Source organism: Aphelocoma coerulescens, chromosome 12 (assembly GCF_041296385.1).
Source record: "Aphelocoma coerulescens isolate FSJ_1873_10779 chromosome 12, UR_Acoe_1.0, whole genome shotgun sequence".
NCBI classification, from domain to species: domain Eukaryota; kingdom Metazoa; phylum Chordata; class Aves; order Passeriformes; family Corvidae; genus Aphelocoma; species Aphelocoma coerulescens.
In genome coordinates, this window is record NC_091026.1 from 4,938,307 (window position 1) to 4,959,234 (window position 20,928).

General features: G+C 43.9%; 1 protein-coding gene across 2 annotated transcripts in view; it reads right to left on the bottom strand.

Moving 5' to 3' along the window:
• Positions 1-20,928, bottom strand: part of LOC138117675 (high mobility group protein HMGI-C-like) — a 51,690-nt gene that overhangs the window by 18,502 nt on the left and 12,260 nt on the right. The window contains exon 2 of one of the 2 annotated variants that reach the window (XM_069028204.1): positions 6,202-6,281. The exons of the other annotated variant lie outside the window; for it this stretch is intronic. The gene's annotated coding sequence lies outside the window, so the exon portion shown is untranslated. The remainder of the gene's footprint in view (positions 1-6,201; positions 6,282-20,928) is intronic. 2 annotated transcript variants of the gene reach the window in all.

Consider the following 20,928-nt stretch of genomic DNA (forward strand, 5'->3'; position numbering starts at 1 on the left):
ACTTTCTGATGAAATGTCCCTTTTGGAGGTCCCATGAAAGAGGAACAAGAATGACCTGTATCAGTCAGCAGAAAAGCAGCAGCAGCCAAACCTAGGGTACAAGGATTCTTTAGTTGCAATGGGGGTAAAATTAGCAAGATTTGAGTGACTTGCCAAGACATTTGTGTCCCCAAAGAATTTTATCTATTTACAGCAAGACTTGACCTACACAAGGGCTACCTTGTGCCTGCAAGACACTTACTAGTTTGCTTTAGGAAGCATCCAGATTTTACCACAATGCAGTGCAAGTCCCTGCCTGTATTCCTATTCCTTATCTTCACTCTTCCAGAAACCAGACTGGTCACTGTGGCACGGTGTGAGATATGTAGGCTAACACCAGCTGTAGATTCACTTGTGTATAATCCCTTTCTGTTAGACAGGTGTGTATAAAAAGCTTCATTCACTGCTATCCTGATCTTGTCAGAACCTCTCATGTGCACAAACCTGTATCTCCTAAGTGTAAGGAAAGCTGGATTCATAGTAATTGTTCTATATGTGCTTATTATTCAGACTGTATTAATGAATATTTTAACGAGATTAGGCTGAGGTGTGATTTCCACAAGATAAGAAACAGATTTGCCATGCTCTATTTTATCATTGTAATGGAAGTGTGCCCCCTAATACTATACTTCTTAATTCTTTCATATTATGTTCATCAGCAATTCAAACTCTCTGGATGACACAGGGTTACAAAATCTCACTTTGAGAAAGTTGTGGACTTGCTGGAAGGCCTCCAAAAAATCAGAGGCTTAGAAAACATGGCCTGTGAGGAAAGATTGAGAAACTGGGTTGTTAAACCTCAAGATAGGAGAGCAGAAAGGACACGGTAATGATTTTCCAATACACAGAATAGTGAGGCATCTAGGAAAGTAATAACATGTGGATAGGATAAAGAGTTAGTTTAAATGCAGAAGTTAAGTTGAACACTGAGGAAAGTCTAATGACTTAATAGTCAGGACAGCAAAGCACTGGAATAAGTTCTGAGTTCGTGGAGCCTCTGCCCATGGAGAAACTACAAATGGATCACACACACTCACTAGGACTGGCACAGATGGTAGTAATAATTCCCTGAGAAATGAAGTGTGTCTGGTACCTCCTCTCTTCTGTGATACGAAGTTTCTAACTAAGTTGTGGTTAAGTATGTTTATGCAGAACTACCTATGAAAGGGCCAGAATAGGTGATTCCTGGGGAGCAGAATGAATTTTTACTTGTTCTCCATGGCTGCAAAATCTCCTGAACTGGTTGAATATTGATTCAGAGGCTTTAGAATCCAGCTGGTTCTACAGCTACAAAACTTGTGATTCCTATTGGGAAAGTTAAAGAGTATTTCACAATTTCAGGCCCCAAATTCAGTCAATTGATTACAAGAGGTGATAGAATTTGATTTTTGCAATGGGAAGAATAATCTTGCCAAAGTAATGCCATAAGTACTGTCAGCTGGTAAGAAGGGTGACCTTTTTCTACCTTTATAGCAAGAGACAGTTACTGTTCCTGACAACATGCAGACAAGGAAGGTGGGACAACTGAGAATGCAAAGTGAAGAGGGAACAGCTTTGCTGCAGGCAAGAAAGGTGCAGCTAGAATTAGAAAGAGCTCACACTTTGGTTGATAAAGCCATGTGGAGACATTGTGAAAGATGGCCTGGGGATGGCCTTGAAGGACCTTTGTAACACAAAATGAACCTTCCACCAGCTTATAGCTGAGTACAAAGGAGAACTAGACGGGAAACTAAAAGACTGGGGGCTGGTGTACAGATGGAGGAGGATGTGTATTTGTGAGGGAGACAGTTCAGGCCCATGATTATCCCTACGGTTGCCCTCCAAGGGACAGGAACACCCATAAGGGGGGGGCAGGGGTATTTCAAGGTGCAACAATGCAGTGCATACCATGCTCCCTTCCCTGATTTAACATGTATCCCATGTACAGCTTCAAGACACCAGCAGTTGAATCCTCCTTAGAAGAGTGAAAGGGACAGTGAAGAGGGGAAGCTCACATGCACTTCTAAATTCTACCAAATTTCTTATGATTGGGCTGAAGAGCTCATGGAGCATGGCTGCTTTGGAACAATGTCTGCAAAGAGCCACTGAGCATATGGATGGCTCAGCTGCAGAGCCAGTATGTGGTTTACAGCACAGGGAAAGCCTGCAGGCTATGCCCCTGGCAAGGTGGCTGCTGCTTACTGTTGTTCTCTTTTCCATTCAATCTTACAACAAACAACTTCAGAAGGAAGCCTTCCCTTCCCTGGAGCAGAACCCAAAGCAAGTTATCCACAGACTTAAATATTAAGCTAAAAGGCACTGAAAAACAAGAAATAAGGTGTGAGACCTATTAGTAAAGCCAAATGACCAAGTTGAGGATGCCAGGACAAGCGACCAAGACAACTTCAGTCTCAGTATAAGCAGTGTGGGTGCAAAAGACACACAATAGAGGTATCATCACAACAGTACAGCTCTGGCACTGCTGGCACAGGTATAAGAAAGCACAACCCTGAGTACCTGAATTTGTGTTCTCATAACTGAGACAATTTGCAACAAATTGGTTGGACAAGATTTCAGAACACAGCATAGGATCTATACACGTCCTGTTCTTACCTCTTTAGTTCCCTGTCCCTTGAGGAAAGACACGATGTTAATACACAGCTGGAAAAGAACACACTTTGCCTTACCTTTGTCAAAAGGCTATTGGGGAGAGAAGGGAAGAAAAAACAATATACAATCAAAATATAAGTGTCTGAAGTGCTGCTCCTTTACCAGGCACAACCCAAATTCTTGGAAAAAAATCGGACATCCTTCCACTAACTTCAAAGAGATGCTCTTTCAACCCCCACCCCGTACCAAGGACGTCGTGCTCTGTGTCACCACACAGCGGCACTCTGCCCACACATTTCCCAAAGGGAAACCTGCAGGTTTTTTCCCCATTACCAAGGTACCCACGACCATTTTCATGCTCATGGCTGAGGGGGCAGGGCTTTCAGAAACCACCAGTTACTGAAACACACAACGTGGAACCCGCAGAGGTGGTCAAGCACCTGCTTTGACAGCACAAGCATTAGCTGATTACAAGCTGTTAGAAACCAAACACTAGGAAAATCTGATTTTAAAATTGCTGGTAAATCTATCCTTAGGATCTTTTTTCCTTCCACCCTCCTCTCTGCACACTTCAATTGCACTTCAACATTCTGGCTATACCATTTTGTTTTCTCAGGTACTTCATGCCACTTCTCTCTTCCATAACGCCAGCACCACCACTCTAAACTCTGGTAAACCATTTATTCTCCATAGCTTCCTTAGAGGAAAAGCACCAAGGACTCCCAAGCAAATACAAATCCACCAAAACACCTCTCTGCTAGACACACTTCATACATGGATTTATTAAAGGTGACAGTAATAGTGTGCTGATAGGACTGTGGCAGAGAAACAAGACTAGGTAAGGGGAAGTGACAGGAAGGAGGAATGAGCTGGAAAAGAGCCATTTATACCGACTTTCCTGATAAGTGTTGATTTTTCTCCTTAAGTCCAGGGGCAAATGCAAGCCTTAATCTTTATGACCTAAACATTACACACAGCTTGCACAGAGACAAGGTGCAGAGCTCATGTCTGTAATGATGCACATAAAAGAGAGGAAGCCTACACGATGAGAAAAGTCCTGCTCAGCCCTCCCAAGTGACCTTTGGATGGGGCCATGTGCTAATGTAGGTGGGGGCTGGCCTGCTAGTGATAAAACACTGTCCACCCCAACACTTTCCCCGGATTCTCTAAGTCACAGATTGATGGGGATTTGCAGAGAGCAAATCCAGTATATTTAGCACCCAGTAAGCTTATGCAGGTGCTCTTAAGTCCACATTGAGCCCTGCCCCCTTCTAACCTCCCCATTCTCACTTTCCCCCGTTAACCAGCTCCTGTGGATGGCCCTGTGCTGTGGGGACAGAGATGACACAGGGCAGTCCATAGCCAACGGAGCAAACATGGCAATCAAGTGTGCAACACCTTCAAAGCAAAAGGAAGGGGGTCTCCAGAGAGGGTCCTATCAATTTCCAGCTATTTCTAGCCAGTCTCCACCTTTGCAGCTGCCAGCTGTGATGAGCCAGGCTGGCTGCCAGTTACCCAAGCAGAAGAATCCCAGATGCCTACAAAGATCAAAAGGATTATCATGCATGTATGGCATAAATACCAGTGAGTGATTCATCTGGGCGAGGAAACTCCCTCCACAGCCAAACCTCTATTTGGAGGCTGGGCCAGCATAATGAATGCATAAATTATCACACAAGATTTTACCTAGAGGGACTTTGTCTTCCCTCTTCAGCAAAGAAACTCAGATAGGAAAGCAGTATTCCTCAGGAGAGATGATTTTGCTGTACAGGAGAAAAATCACCCGACAATAGAAGGGATGAGAGTGTTCATGATGGTTCAAACCAAGGCCAAACCCCTTGTTCTTGTGTAGGGGAAGGCAGTCAACAGCTCTTCCACCTTTGCTATACTTCTCAGACATGCCTCCTCCAAGCTGAGGACAATTTCTCATTCAATCCTATACAGAAGATGTTATTGGAATTTTCCCATGTCTAGTATACTCCTTGAGTATGAAGAAAGCAGAACGACATGTTGTATTCCCAGTGAAAGCACATCAGGCTTTTTAAAATTAAAACAAACTAACCAACCAACCAAAACAACACTAAAACCAAACACTACCACTCCAAAACTCTGCAATAGTGTTTTTCTGTTGTTTTTGTTTGTTTGTTTTTGTTTTTTGTTGTTGTTTTTTTGTTTGTTGGTTTTGGGTTTTTTGTTTGTTTGTTTTGTTTTTGGGTTTTTTTGTTTGTTGTTGTTTTGTTTTTTAGCTTCTAGCATTTAATTGTCTCTCTTAGGCTCGACCTGATGCTTTCACAAGGTTATCTGACTTAACCCCAAGATCTTGATCAACTCCAAGTCCATTATTTTACACGCACAACAATCCTTATTTCTCTGCATACCTTATTTCACATTTATTCACGTGAAATTTCATCCACCATTTCACTGGTCAGCCATTCAGTCTCAGGATTTTTCAACAATACTTTACTGTTAACCATCATCCTTGCTGTCTTGAAAAACTTTATTTTAACAGGCAAGTTTGAAGTTTCACTCTCCCTGTTTTCAGTGGTCATTCCTGAATAGGTTCAGCATCACAAATCCCAGCACTGAGCTGTGGAACTCCCTGGCAGCATTCTCCCACCTTGTTTCCGATCTCTTTGCCAATTATTTGTACATCTCAGGACCTTCTCTCCTTTGCAGAGTCTGCACAGGTTCCCAATAAGGTACTTTGAACTTTGTCAAGAGTCTTACAGACATCTAGTACCAGCTCTTTCACTCTTATCTACATTCTTTTCAAAGAACTCCAAGGGGTTTGCAAGACAAACATCCTGCCTTCATATAAACCACACTGACTTTTCCCAAACTGATTGTGTTTATCTCATTGTCTAACATATTTTTGTCTATTACAGCTTTTACTAGTTTATGTACTACAAATGCCAGGCTTACAAGCTCTTGGTTTCCTGGATCCTCCCAAACCTTTTTTTAAAGATTAATGTTATATTTACCCACCCTCCATGCTTCAGGTGCCAAGAAATTTTTAAAAGCAATGTTACACACTGCCTTTGGCAATACAGCTATTTCATACTTGAGTTCCTCAGACCTCAGGTGAAGCCTTCCAGTCCTGGCAATCTGTGAGCATTCATGACTGCTCAAATGTTGGATTCTGGATCCAAATCAGAAACCTGTTTTGCCAGCGTTTTATGTTCTGTGAAGAAGTGGGGGAGCAAGAAGGTGCTATCAACACCCTCAGCAAGCAGCCAGTGGGAGCTCAGAAGGAAAGAAGGCCTAGTGAGAGCTGGGTATAAAGCCCCACACTCATCCTCCTACACAAAACCCTCGCACGTGCCCTGTGTGGGAGGGTGGACCTCATTACAAATGTAAGAGGTACAGTGATCACTGCACTCAGGATCCAACAGTGGAACTACATGGCATCTGCCCAGTACTGATCTACAACAAGCCTCATGCTTCCCCCATCACAGAGCAGCAGCAGTCACAAAAGGGGTGTGTTTTCAAGTAATTTAATTGCCCAGCCATTTGGCCAAATGAAGCACGTTAGTAAGTGGGTGGTTATCTCGGAACAGACACATTATCACTCACCTCAACTCTTACAGCCTGATTGAGATCACATCAGACAGCAGGGCCCTGCTGTGGTCTTTGCCAGCCACCACACCGAGGTACTAAAACACATGGACAAAGGTAACATGTTTAAGGAAAGAAAAGGGAGAAGTCAAAGGTTGCATTTATTAAGTCTTCACGTTATTAAGGGCTAAAGAGGAGGTGTCACTTCACTGAAGAAATGCAGATGGGAAGATGACTTCCACTTGTGTGCCAAGACAGTTGGGGCAGAAGTTGTGATGACAGAGCTTTACTTGCCTTCCCCATCCCTCCATCACCCCCAGATACAGCCATGATCAGCACAGACAGCAGCACAGTCCAATGGTACAAACACAACCAGTTACCTTCAAGCAAATATCTTATAAATGGGATAGAAAAAAGGTTAAAAAATAAAAAGTCTCACTGTACTGCACTCCTGTGCCATGAGTGGCCCCCCCAGCCTTGCCAATCCCCAGGAGCACACAGCTGCTTGGGGTCCAAGTCCTTACTTGACACCACAAGAGTTCCAGGACGAGTCTCCCAGAGCAAGCAGGGGAAGGGCACAGACCAAGTGCAAGGCACCTACAGAAGGATGCACAATAGGTATTAACTCACACCTCAAAACAGATGTTTTTTGGTTATACTCATGAGTGTTGCAAATTTGGGTGCAAAAGATGGCTGCAGTTAGAGTATTTACTTGTATTTCAGCTTGACTGAAAACCCAGTAAAACCTCCAGATTGTATGAGGGCTTTGTTCATCTCAGACTGTAGGCTGGACAACTTCAGCCACACACCTGAGGCTTGAAAAGGAACAGACTGGGGGAGCTGCAGGGTCAGATGAGCTTGGGCCCAGGTCTCTGCACTATGATTTATTTTGCCATCTGCCCACAACATTCCCACAGGTTCTGCCTTTGCCCAGGAGCAGGTCTCCAGTGTTGGTGCCACATGACCCGAGAGAAGGGACCTCTCATGCTGCAGGAGGCCCCTGCAACCAGCTACTCTACTTCCACGCCTCTGGAAGATTTCCCCATCTCCCATCCCTGTCCTCATTCCCAGTATATTTTATGAATTCTCCACAAGCCTTTCCTTTTTCACACCAGAGGCTCTGGGAATTTATCATTCTTCTAAAGGAGTCTATTTGCCCCATTTCTCCAACACCTGCACTTCACGTGTATCCCCTTGTTCCTTTGTCTAACCACACTTGTTTTCCCCCCGTTTCTTTACCAGGGCTTTGATTTCCTCTCTTTCCAAGGACTTCACATGCCATGCATTTCATTGTTTTTCATCTCACTGACAGGATCACAACTGCTGGGAAAGTCATGCCTCTTTTCCTTCTTCTGATCTTAAACAAAATCAGTGGCTTTCTATCCAGAAATCAGTCCTGAGTATTACAGCTGATCAGATGCAGCAGCCACTGGCACCTTGTCACATGCAGATAATGCAGAGACAGGCAAGTTCTTACTCTTTCACCTTGCTTCTCTAATGGGCAGATCAAAAACACTAACTGTGTGACAGAAATGAAAATAAAGTATCTGGGCTCCTCAAGATGTATTCATTAACCAGGTGCTAGGTTTGCCAGGGATTTCAGTAGCTTGGGGTTTGAGATACAGGCTTTGAATTTTGATAACGGTGGTGCCATTTCAATCGAGGTAGAATTCAGATTCCACAGATATGAAAAGTGTTCATTAAGAAGAAAAGGGAATGGAGCTAAAAGAACAATCCTGCAGAAAAATCAATCTATTTTGAAACATTGGCTCAGCCACAGCAGGAAATGAAGTCCTCAGTCTGTTATCCAGCTTTGCACTCTACTATCCCAGCAAGAAAGGAGAGGCCAAGGCATGGAGCACAAGGACCTCTGGACACTTTAAGTGCACACAGATTAGTCTGAAATAAAGTAGTTCTGATTTTGGAAAGTCTTGTGCTAGCAACAAGATTGAATAAAAGAAACTAGTTTTGCAGACTACTTGAAAGCTGAGGACAACAGGCAAAGAGGTCTGACAAACCAATCTGTTTTCCTTACAATTATCTCCACTTCCCAGAGAGTTTCCTCTGGGTTTATTAGAAAGCTGGCAGCACCCGGCTCCTCGGAATCAAGTTCATCTCTTACATCTGCAGTATTCACTTGGCTAACCACAGCAGATTTGAAAGCCCAATGTCTGCTATCCTGCAGGCCACCAGGAGACAGGAAAGGTTCATTTAAAGGAGAGGTGATCCAACAGGGAGGGACAGAGGGGAGATGACAGGCACCAGGCATGCACGTGGGAGCCCATCTAAAATTTCAAACCCTCTTCTAAAGGAAATTAGATGGAGATCAGGCTTGGGATTCATTTGTAGGGGAACAATTTGCTTTTCTAATCTGGCCCTCCATTCCTACAGTACACCTGTGACGTGATATCCTCCTCCTCATCTGTCTCTCATTCCAGATCCAAGCCTTCCTTCTGCCTGCACAATGCTGCACCATCCCACCTTCTCTCCTGGCTCCTACTTGTGCCCAGTGAGTCCAGGCACAGGCACTTGCTGTGACTCCTCATTACTGCTCAGAATTTTCCATTGCCCTCTGCAGCCCTCATGGTTATTATACTCTCATCGCCTGGGCAAGTGAGCTCAATCTTCGCTTTTCTGATTTTCTATTGTCTGTTTATTAGATGGGCCCTTTGTGAACTCAGCAGTTCACACTCTCCTGTGGTGCCAAGTGTAAAATTAATATTGACTAAAAAATCTGGGCACTTCTTTCTGGCCAGAAAGGAGACATTTCAAATTAATGGGAATGTTAGAGTGTTTCACACCCACTGCCATCCTTCTGAACCCTCCAACTCTTGCTGCTCCTTTCTAATGGCACACATTAACTCTTAATGGGCCCTGTCTGTTCTGTATGGGTGGGTGCCTCCTCCAGCCAGCCCAGTGCCCACACCAAGGACTCACTGGTCTCCTCACAGGCAGCCAGCAGAGGTGATGGCGTTTCCAACAGCTGCCTGGTCCTGCTCACTCCTTCAGAGGCAGGCAAAGCCACTGCCTCTTACAGAGTGTCCCAACAGCCTAATGGGGTTTGGCTGAGGGCTCTGCTGGCACCAAGGGACATAGCCCAAGCCCATCTCTCCACCTTGCTGCTGTGAGCTCCCAGGCTGAGCTGGCACAAATGTCTGGGAGCAAGGAGATGGTCCTGTCTCCATGGCCTCAGTTCTGCTCTCTGGCAGAGAGGTGACTGCCACTGACTGAGGTGACAATTGTTTACAGCTGAGATGACAAGCTTTATTTCTAAGTATCACCAAATAGCCCCTAAAAAGACAGTAATAACTTTTGCTCAGAAATTTTGGAGAGGAGAAATTCTCTATCAGCCAACCAGAGGCTGCAACTCATGGTGGGGACATCCATGCCAAAAAGTCTGGTTCCTCTGTCTCTCTCCAGCCATTGCCCTGTTTCCACAGGGAAGGATTTTCTAACTGGTGTATCCCCCACAGGCAGTTATGGCCAAGTAATATATTTGGGGTTTCTACCTGTGGATCAAAATCCCCCAAGGAGGTCAAGAAACACAGTCCAGGGAGGAGAAGAGGATTAGAGAGATGCTGAACATGCAGCTATGACTTCAGGCAAAAGGAATCTTTCTCTTGCATTCCTTGAGCATCCTAACCCTTTATAGCCAAGAGCTCTTTTCCAGCCTCTTAAAACAATCATACAATGCAATTATACCAATTTAACACCATTACCGTTATTACCTCTGCGCACCTGCATGGCAAGTGTAAGAAAGAGTTTGGACTTTTATTAATTTCATCCCTTCACGTTGTGTTGGCAATACAAATCATTTGAGAAACACTGAGCAACAAACATTTATTTGTCCCCTTTTTCCTCACTTTCATTAACTGTCCCTACCTAGACCACACCTGCTAAAGAAAACTCCACTATCACTGCTTTTACTTTCAAAATGAAGATAACTACTGAATAAACTTTTGTTCTCCAGTGGAACCAAACTAATGACAGAGGTCAGAGGTGAATCTCTCCTGGTCACCTTAAGCACACTGTAGACTTCCAGCCCTGTTATAAATGGAGGAGTGGTGGAGTATTACCGCACATATGAGAGAACCAAAGTACAGAGAAGTGATTGTCACATCACATGCCACTGGATGACCAGGAACTGAGCTCCCACCTCCAACCATGGCAGATAAAGAATTTCCTTTTTGAAACAGAAAGAACACATGGTCTCTAATGCTTCACCTGTGGACATTTAAAATAATTGGATCTGGACAGATTAAAAACAAATGGCAGTTGCTCAGATGAATACAGTATACTATATGGAGCTATGAAAACTGCCAAAAGTACTTGATTTTCAGATTATACCAGCTATAAAAAAAATATGGATCAAAAAACGCTGTCAGGAGAGGACAGCAAATGCTTTCCAAATGAAGTGTCAGATCAGGCACTAACAAAACTGTGCACCTGCTAAGCAGGGCCATGTGCAGCGAACCCCCTGCCCAGCACAGCCAAGCTGCAGGTGTACAACCACAGCTCACACACAGCCAGCACAAGGCTTTGCAGCAGCACAGATCCACATGGAATTCTGTCCTTCCCTTCCTACAAAGGTGGAAAACTTCCAAGCATGCAATTGAGTCAGCTTTCCTCACACCATAAATAATGGGCAAGACCAACAGTGACAGGTTTTGAAATCCTCATCCTCTAGCTCACAGGAAGATCTATTGTAGCAAAGGCACAGAGATAAAAGCCTTCATGTCACATGAAGAATTTCCCTTTACCAAACCAAAAATTAAAAACCTTGTTCTCAGAAAAAGATAGCAGGTTCTTCTTTGTTTCACAAGATCTTTACAAAAAAAGAAAACCCATTCACTCCAAGCTCTCCATCTCATTAAAGTAAGTCAACTTAAGAGGCATACTCTTCTCTTGTGTGGTCCTGTGCAACCTACAAATCATATTGGCGAATTGGTGGCAGATGAGGTGAGGACAGGCTGGCAGCAGCTATCCGGGGTGTGCAGCCCAATATGGGACAAGCAAATCAGCCCTGCTGCACACCTGACAAAAAACCCTTTCCTTGGTCCTTTGTGTCTGTGCTTAAAATAGAAGGAAAGTGAAGCTTTGAGAAGACAGACCCAGCTCTCATGCTACTAAAACATGTATGTCAGTCTTCACATTAAATGTGTGAGTAGCCTCCAGGAGCACCAATCTGAGCAGGAGTGGGAGCTCCTGAAACATGTTTGTGTTGAAATATACCTTACAATATAACAGCTTTCCTTCTTCAGATGAAGCTAAAAAAGGTAACGAGCATAGTACCTGTGCTTGGCATGACTATCTCCATTTAACAGCAACAGCTGAGACTTCTCCTTATTTCATCTGCTGACTGATACTTGCCTCAGTTTTTCACAAAATGGCCACAGTGACCATTATTATTGTGCTGTTTGTCTAATAAAAATGTAAAGGGCACTTTTGACTTAGCAGTTGTTTATGAGTGTGATGAAGGTAAACTTCTTCAATAACCACTCAGTAATGATTAAGGCATGTAAAGAGTTTAAAGCTCTAGATTACAATAACCTTTAAAACCAAATTGCTTTCCTTTGCATTGCTGCAGGGCAGAGTAAAGGAGGTTAAGGTACCTTAATTGCATTTCCACTCCTAGCATGTTTTAAAATCATGCTTGGACTACCTTTCTGGAGTTTCTAAAGCTTCAGTTGAAAGAATGTCATCTGAACTGCAAAAAGAAAAAAAACCTCAACCAACCTAACCAAGAAAGCAGAAGCATTTCCTGAAATTAAATCTCAGGCAATTGGGATATGTCTGACACTCAGCAATGATGCAGTGCAGATAATGGGGTTAAACATCCACACAGCAGAGCAAAGGACAGACTTTCTCAGCTGATCCAGAAAGTTATGCCAGGTCATTCCACATCCAAATGGTCCAGGCCCCAGAAGACTTCACCCTGGCAATCCTCCTTCCAGTTGTGAATGATTCTTCAGTAGCTCAGACACTTCTGCACTATACACAGTGTTGACACTCCTCACTGCACATCCACTCACACCTTCTCCCTGTGGCATCACCAACCAGCCAAATTTTACAGGCAATTAGAAGCCCTATTTTACAGGCAATGGGGGCAGGGATAAGGAGAGGCAGAGCAAAGTGCTCCTCTGATTCCCTGTAGAGTTCTTGACATAGTAAGGTTGTGTCAGATATGTTGAGCTCTGAGTGACTCCTTACAAAGTTTTGTGTGTCAATTCAGAGGGCAGAAGTTAATCTGGATGCCACTGGCTGGAGGTAGATGAGAACATTTTTTGTTCTTTAAATGGGAGTGGTTGTTTCAAGTACAGGGGCACTGTACTGGCAAGCGTGTTTCTCACCACAGCTTTAATAAAATGTACAGGAGTGCAGCACTCACTCTCAATTTGTGAGAAATGGTTTGAAAGCTATTCTCTACCTGCCAGCGCACGTATGATGTGGCTGGGATTTACAACCACAGTTAACTTAGGTTTTCCAATTTGCATCTATTTCCTGAAAGATTCAAGCCTAAGGAATCTAAGGAAAGTGGATGCTAATATAGGAGCCTGTATTTGGATTGGTGAAGCAGATAATCCAAGATTAATTTCATTTGACAAAAGAAATCTATTATTACAGTGTCAAACTCCAGTGTGCAGCTAGTAGCTCTCAGCAAGGTTGGAAATGCAACTCAGCACCTGCATTCTTGCACACAGGTGCTACTGGAAAACACCCAGGGTGATTGGAGTGATTCTGACAGGGGCAAATGTCCCTGGCCAGAGCATCCTGTCTTATCACCTGGCTTCTGGATGGATGGAGCATTGAGCTGGTGAGGACACTGCAGCAATAAGATTATGCTGGCCACAACAGTTCTTTAGAAAACCACAGAGCAGATCCAGCTTCTCACCACACACACAGAGCTCCATTCAATAAATCACCCACCACAGATGATTCAGGTCCATTGCACCTCTGCTGCCCAACATTCATCTCCCATTACACCTTCAGAAAATACACTACTGTAATTTTAGCAATTATTGTAATATTAGCTGCTCCTCTGGCTGGTGTGATCTCTATTGTAGTGAAGATGTCTTCTTTCATCCAGGCCTATCTGTGTGCTCATGCAAAGCCTCAAGTAATACTGTCATGGCCCACAGTCCCCTACTCCTTCATTAGATACCAACATTAACCCCAAAGCTTCTGCACATGCAAGAAACATGTCTCTGTCTGCGCTACCTTGGCTGGGGAGGGAGAGGAGGAGATAAAATAGAGCACCTGCACATGGACACACAAAGGCAAAACCCAAACAGCTGGTCATTACAATAACACATTACAAAGCTTATTAATAATTTTTCCTGCATATTATGGGACTCCTCCTTTGTCTACCTGCCAGAACCAGGCTGTTGACACCACTCTGAGCAAGGCAGCAAGACAAGTGTTGCACTTCTGGATCTGTCCTGCCCAGCTGAGGTCAGTGGGAGCTCTGCAGCCACTTTTAGTGAAAGCAGAAAGAGGCTCAGCATTATGAAGGTCAAAGTATTTTACACGTTTCTAATAAACCTCAGTGTTGATCCCAGCTCACAATTCCAAAGTGTTTCACCAACATTTGCCACTTTACTCAATATTGTGTTTGAGGACCAGCAGTTTGAGAAGAGATGCAACAGATGGAGGCACTTTCCTAGCTCAGCTCACTGCAATCTGGTCAGGATGGCCCAGCAAGGAACAAGCCCTCCTTGGCTCATGCAGCCCCAGAGAAAGGTTCCCAGTACTGACAGAAGAGCCATTTGTGACTTGGCCATTGGGAACTGGTCTGTCATCCAAACTCCATAGCATCAGGGAATGCTCAGTTATGGCAGTTGGTGACTGGTGAAAGCTGAACAAGGGCTGATGAAGGAAGGGGCAGCACACTTCTATGAGTGAAGTTTTCAAGCTACCTGACAATACCAAAAAGGTCCTTTCCTGCTGAGATCAGCTCCTATAGACCACTGTGGTACAAGCCCATTATACAGAGAAGAGAACCTAGCAGAAAATATCCATAGACAAAAAAATTAATAAATATCCAGCAGCAGGATCAACTCAATAAATTTAAACTATGGAACAAACTTTAGAACTGGCTTTGCAACCCTGGTTCCTGTGTGCAGACCTCCTCAACCTCAGATGAATTCTGGCATCACACTGCGGAGGTACCTGAGCACATGTACCCCTCCTTGAGCAAGAGCACTTGGGCAAACCCAGAGAAACCCCAGCATGTAGCCATAGGATCCCCCAGTACAGGTGATCCATGGAAAAGCATTCATGCTTTTTGCTACTGACTGTCAGAGTCCATTCACCTTCAGCACCTCGATTCTTGTAAGCTCAAATATTTCCACCTTCAGGGTAATGCAAAGCCTTCATGCAACATTGACAGGGGGAGGAGGGGCAACACTACCTTTCCAACCTCTGCTATGCAAACAGTTTACACACTGGAGCACAGGATTTATTCATACCCATCCCAGCATGAATAATGCCAGACCTCAAGCAATCCATCCTTCGGACTGTGGCAGAATGAGCTGGTTCAATGACCTATTGGGGTAGCAATTGCCCCTTGATGGTTACAGAAACAGAAAGCCCTGTCTGATCCATGCCCCAGAGATGATCTGAAGTGCCCATGCTTGCCTGAGAGAAGACATAAAAGGATTACAGGCTTAAGCCATCTGTGTTGGGGTCCTCACTCCTCATATATGTCCCATTGTGCAGAGAAATATGTCATGAGATATGACACTGTCTTCCTCCTGTCGAGCTGAATCTGTCTCCTTGGAAGCAACAACTCACAGTGACAAGTCACAACCACACGAAGATGCAACACTACCAATATTGTAATGATCTGTAAGTCTCAAAATAAATCTTCGCTCTTTTTGCTGGAAGCAACAAAGATCAACAGAAAAAAAAAACCAAAAACCAAGGAGTCTTTCAGACTGTGGAGAAGGCAACGGCTCAGCAAATAAACCCTGGGAAGGTAGGAATACTGGGGAGAGGCTTTTAAAATGACCCACAACAGGAAAAAAAAAAAACGGTCTGACAGATCCTCATCTTTCCTGTGTTTAGCTTTTGTGTCATGTTAACTCAACTCCTTGTCAAAACAAGCTCTGTTTTGCTGCTGTCAGCATAGTAGGCTTAATGTAGCTTAAGAAAAACATCTCACATTATTCTTCATACTTCATATATCATCTCCAACAAGCCAGAGCGCAGAAAACAAGCTGCTACTGTGCAGCTGATTATTGGTGATCATGTACACAGGCAGGCCCTGCGATGGAAGAGCACTGCCAGACTTTGCTGAGCTCTGGTTTAAGCTCTGCTCAGAGTAACAACACAGGGGGAGCCTTTGACTCAGGGAAACAGCCAGACTGTCAACTACAGAAACACAATGCAACATTTTCAGCACTAACAACTGCGCCAGAGAGCACCAGTCTGACAAGTCCCTTTTACATGGTACCCATCATTAAAGAGCAACAAGGCTGTTGACCATACAAGACGTTTTCATATGTAAAGACTATTGGCAACAATTTGAAAGAAAAGTCAGAAGAGCTGAGATGGAACAGATACTGAGAAAAAGTACTGCTACTAAAAATGTCAAAGCAAAACATGCCATTTGGTCTTTTCCTTTCTCTAACAGTTTGGCTGCTAATCTGCTGAAGGCAGCAAGTCACTCCATTCTTCATAGTTATCTTATTTTGGCCAAATCCATTTCTCTGGATGGTATCTGTCTCCGCACATACAGTAATTAAAACAGCTTCTGGCTTCAGTCACAATATTAAGTAGTTACATTTTTTTGTTTAATTGCAGTAAATCAGAGCATTGTCCTAATAGCATGTTAACAAAAACATGTGGGATACATCCCTGAAATAATGCAGGTCAATCTTCTAAAGCATCAGCTATTTAACTTAAGAAAATCCCAAAAGACATGAAAATGATTCCTGACACCAAGGTATTCTTGCCAGTGCTTCACTGTGCACTGTTTTGTTTTGCATATCCACCCTGTGAAAATATCTCATCATCATTCTCCCCTGGTACTCAAGGGGGATCTTGCACTGCTCTCAGCAGTCAGCATTATAATCATCATACTCTCTGCTGAGATTTGATGGTTCATTTCCTCTGCCCAGACTAACTTCAGCATGTCAGTATTGCCCTGCAGTTCTGTAAAAAAAGTACATGCAAAATATACTTATTTGTACTTAGAGCAGATAGTTCATCTTGAAATTTCCTTACACAGCAAGCCAGTGGTGATAAAACAGGTTTAAACTACAGATGATTATTATTAACATTTCTTCCTTTTCAAAGCTTCCATGCTAAATTCTTGGACTTTGCTGACAACACGCTCCAAGTGGTATTGTTCTGTTCCTTGGTGAAGGACCTGAGTGTAGCAGCAATGCCTATTTCTCATCACTTCTCACCAGTCTGGGAGCTTACTATGAAAAATTTAAAAATACAGCATCTGGGGAATGGCTCAGAAGGGATGTTCTGTATTTTCAAGTCCAGTCTGTGCTACTGATGGTACTCATGCCCTGTAATTCATCAGCAGTGTCCCAGACAATTAGTTTTTTCTCTCCCCTGTTCCTATGGGAAAGATGCTTCACAACCTCACTCTGATGGTTGGAAGCATTCTTCTCATTTGCAGCTTCCACTTGTTGAGGACTAGATTGTACATTCTTATGCTCACATTTCCCTTCAGCTTAAATGAGGCAGCCCTTCCCCAGTACCTGTTCCTAGGATGCATTAGTAGACAGCTTTCACAGACCCGTCAGCCTTTTTTTATTGCTAGCTACATTTAGTCAAATTTTTAGCATTCTCTTACCAGACTGGGTCTCTCTTACCCAATCATCACACCTGTCCTCATTTCCCAAGCCAAATTCAGAATGTGAGATGGGGTAGTGGAACAGGGCTCAAACATGAACTTTAATCCTATTGGATCCACCCTCTGGCTCCTCATTCCCATCTCTATGCAGAAATTCAGAACCACCTGAGGTTCAAGACAAAAGCCATTTTCCCAGATGTTACAGATCCAACCAAGAACAACTTTTCCCTTTCCACATGGAAGAAAAAGTTCACTTTAAGCCAGACCATACCAGTGTTCCAGTTACTGTGCAGCGACAAGTAGCAAAGAAGGCAGGAACAGCCAAGCTGCCTTCACTATGGCAAACAATGGGGTGGGCCTCATTAAGACATACAAACTCTGAGCAGCCACCTCAGGACAGCATTGATCTGACTGTACAGGCAGCACAGCACAGTCTGCTGTCAGGGTATCCTCATTAAACCCCTTGTCACTTCACCAGATAGAGGTGATCTGAGCTCCCTGTCCTTCACACATGCTTGCTTCACCCCTTCTTTCACCCAGGCATTCATTAGGCCACACAGTGGAGAAGCTATTTCTTGTAGGATGCAGCACCTTCCTGTTGAACATTTTTTCTCCTTATGTCACATCACTGAGAAAAGTTGGCTACGAAATTGTTAAATGCATCATGCTAAACACTGTCAACCTGCAAAACCCCACTGGGCAGCTGCTGTACACACTTATCTCTATGCAGCCAGGCTCTGCCATCTTTCTGGCTTAAAAGAAATGTTAATTTTCCCATGTAGAATATGGAGCTGGATTCAATTTCTGTTCCTGCCCCTTTCTTCTCACTCATTCTGTTGCTGCTTTTTACCCCCTCTCCTTTGTAACCACATGCCTACGGCAACAGCAGCATCCTGGCAGACCCCTGAGGCCAACCAGTCCAAAGCTTTCCTGAAGCCACAAAAAGTGTCACCAGCTTACACTGGAGTAGGGCATGGAGTCAGGACTCTTGCTACTGATCGTGGTACCTCTCTTTCCCTTAAAACAAACTGCTTCAGTGCTAAAACCTGACTCACATGGAACTGAGCCCAGCCTCACTGCTGAGCTCCAGATCAGAAACAGAGAGGGATCCTAAGCAGCCAGCAGGGACAGGCATGAGTGGGGCACCTCACTCTGGAAGCCCTGTGCTCCAAGACACCTTGTTGGCAGTAATACCAAGGAGTCAGTGCTCCATTTCCTGCCCACCAGCAAAGCTGGTACCAGACAGCAACAGAGCAATGCTTGTGTCATCTTGCTGTAGCACAACATCCTGGCAATTCAGAATGCTACATCAAACAGAAAAGACATTTTGCAATTAAAGAGCTGGATGACAGGAAGCAGAAAGTTCGCACCCGCCACTGAGCCTTTCAGCCCAAACTGAAATAACCCACTTGGATTTAATCTCTTCTTCCTAAAGACAAAGCCACGACTCATGTTTCCATTCTGTTGATGACAGACAGATCTTGTCAGAAAGCCAAAGTCTTAAGTGCTAAATTCCTGATTCCCATTCCTAATTCTGTCCCACATTGTCTTAGTCAAGTCATCCCATTGCTGTTGCTCAGCTTTACCCTCAAGAAGAGAGGGAGGTTATACTTCACCAGGCTCTCCTGAGCCCTGCTCATGCACTCTGGAATCCATCATTCCTATCACAGAGTAACTTTTTTTGTTTCTTAACACTAGAAGGAAGATACTGTATTTATGCACATGCGAGTAACACCATCCGAGTAGTTCATCGTACTGAAGGAGGCAGGAAAGAGAACAGGTACAGCACAAAAAGAAAACAGTGAGGTTCTGGATGTCTTCATCCAGATCAGAAATAGAGCATCACCTCTCCCAGGCTTCAACTCCCTTCTCTTTCCCTGTCAGAACTGGAGCCTACACCCAAAACTGGGCTGGTCTACATTTAGGGTCTTTCATTTCCACCCTAGTCTTTTTCTCCTCTCCTGGATGTCCCTGCAGAGCTGTTCCAAGAACATGTACTACACAGGCTTTGCCTCTATTCAGGCTATGCTGAACATAAATATCAAGCTGGTCAGTACAGAAAACCAATGATGTGGCCAGTTCTTCTAAATGCAGCCTAAAAGTACAGTCTTAGCAAAGCCTGTGCTGCTAAATAGGGAGGCTTGAGTTTTCATGCTAACCAGGGATGCATGGGTGCACTGATTAACAACCACTTTAAGATAAAGGAGGAAAGCAAGTGATGATAATAAGTCATCAGATGGAATAAACTGCCTTGCACTGAGCACCACCACCTTTTCTGGGAACTCAGGCTGCAATTTTGAATTTCAATTTAGTAAGGTGAAAGAGAGATTGTGCACTTGGAAAAAGGAATCGTGTGTATATATGTATTCTACAAAGAATAAAGGGATGCTGTTTCTGCAAGGAGTGGGAAGAGGAGGAAAGTGGTATTTTTAAAAGCCTTAATGCACAGAAAAGCAGGATGTATAACGGTGAGTTCCTTGTGTCTCAAAGCCTGAAGAGTACCCATGTTCTCGCTCATCTCAGGCACTATAAAATACTCATATGCAGGGGAGTGATTTTTTCCCTGCTTTTATTATTTTTTTAATTGCACTGGTACTATCTCCCACCCATCTGCAAACAGCTCCCCCCCCTCCCCTGCTCCTGACAGGAAACAGAGAAGTCTGTCCCCTGCCACACCTTCTGCTACCAACGAAATCAAAGAGTTTCCAGTACTGAGAATTTTGGCAACATCCTCCATGGCCTAAAAAAACCAGAAGCCTAACCCAATTCCTTGCTACAGTGGGGTTTTTTTTTGACAGATGTATGTGGAATCGCTCACTGCCTGGGTTGGAGAAGTAATCTTGTTTATTTTATTTTCCTGCAATCAAAACTGAGAGCTACTAAACAAGCAAAAATCAGAACCACTTCTATTACAGACAATGCTGGTGTCCAGGAACTGCACTGTAGCAGCCACCTGTGTCCAATGTTTCCTGATGAGTTCTTACCTGATCCAGTAGGACAATGGTGGCACACTCTTCACTTTCCAATGTCAAACATTTTTTAAAGCACAGTTTTGTGTTTCTGCCAGCTCAAATCTGTGTTTCTATCAATGCTGGCAGAAGTGCCAATTGCTCAGTATCACTGCTCTTGACGGCTTTTTAGATCCTGACTGCTTTTAAATTACACTAGATATAAAATAATGCCCACCTGCACACTGAACATTCATTACCAAAACTGTACCTTCCAGTGAATGGGGCTCTAATTGGCAGTGGCCAGCAAGGCTGGTCTCCTCTTAGCTCTGCCACTGTCCCTGTGCCATCCTTCTCCCTCCTAACTTCACCTAACACATCCATTTGAAGGGAGCTTGCATTTTGGTTGGACACACTCTATGCTTCCACATAGTAAGGACAAATGGTTTTACTTCTGTCAACTGCTCTACAATGACTTGCTGCCACACTACAGAAATTCCAACAATCCTGAAGTCATTTTACTGCCTCTTGCAGACTTCAGTTCATTGCCTTAATGGGAAGGCAACACTGCTTGGGGTATCCACAACAGCAAATGATACTGGGATGCATCTGAGTTCTGTAACATGCTTGTTAGACCTTGTTTTTTTTCCAGGAGCAGAATAATACAATGAGTTGTATTTCTACTCTAGATTTGGAGTCTAACTGCATTTTGCAAAAAAGAAAAGCCATGCCATGAGACATGGGACTTCCACCACCAGCTGACCCTTTGTCTATCAGGGAACACTTGCAGGACAAAGTCCCAGGAGAGTTTATTGTTACCATTTCTAATGTAAAAGCAAACAGCCAGAAAGGATTCACTTCTGGTAGCTCCACCCCAACACAGGTGGAACATCAGACCTTTCTTTGCAGTCTGGGCTACAAGGCTGCCTCAGCTCTCCACAAGCTTTAGGATAGTGAATACAAGGATGCCTGTGCCAGTTGTGA